Below are 719 nucleotides of genomic sequence, written 5' to 3' on the forward strand. Positions count from 1 at the left end.
TCTGCCGGCGGGGCGGGCGGGAAGGCAGAGTCCTGCCCAAGCTCAGCGAAAGCTCTTAAGCATGTGCCTCAATGCTTTGCTGGCTGGCAGCCGGCAGCCTTCGCCCCCCCATTTACTCACCACCGGAACGTGTGTGAAATCGGCGATTTCCCCTTAGGGAAAGTGGGAGTGAAGTTTTTTCCCCCCTCAGTGGTTCACTGATGTTGACAGGTAATGGTCGTTTTGATCGAGTGGACAAGTTGAAACGAAAGCCCAAGAGGAGAAAAAGGGTTTGGACGACAATTTTCAAAAAATACAGAATGAACGACGCGATTGCCCACCTGAATTTAAGGGAGTTTTTTCCCATTTTTTAATACTTAGCCTTGTGGTAACTTCATATGGCTGCTGAGTTTGGTCAAGATCCGAGCTACCCGCCACATACATCCCTCTATTCAGCAATGCTGTGTGAATTTTTTACGGTCTGCTCCCAAAAGTATCTTGAAGAAGGGCAGCTGTTTTCTCAGCGTAATGACCGAGATAACTGCTTTATGAGTTTGTTTAAAAACAAAAAAGCCTGTTCCCCAGCGTTGAAACACTCGAACCCCTGCGGTGCCCCACCTCAGTCGCCTGGGATCTGCACGGGAGCGAAAACACCCCGGGCTGGGGAGGCCCCCGGCCGAGGCGGGAGCCGCGCTGAGCGCGGCTCCTCCAGGAATCGCGCCTGCCTTCACAGGGCGCAG

The sequence above is a fragment of the Pygoscelis adeliae genome, unplaced genomic scaffold (genome assembly GCF_000699105.1).
Source record: "Pygoscelis adeliae isolate BGI_AS28 unplaced genomic scaffold, ASM69910v1 Scaffold361, whole genome shotgun sequence".
NCBI lineage: Eukaryota > Metazoa > Chordata > Aves > Sphenisciformes > Spheniscidae > Pygoscelis > Pygoscelis adeliae.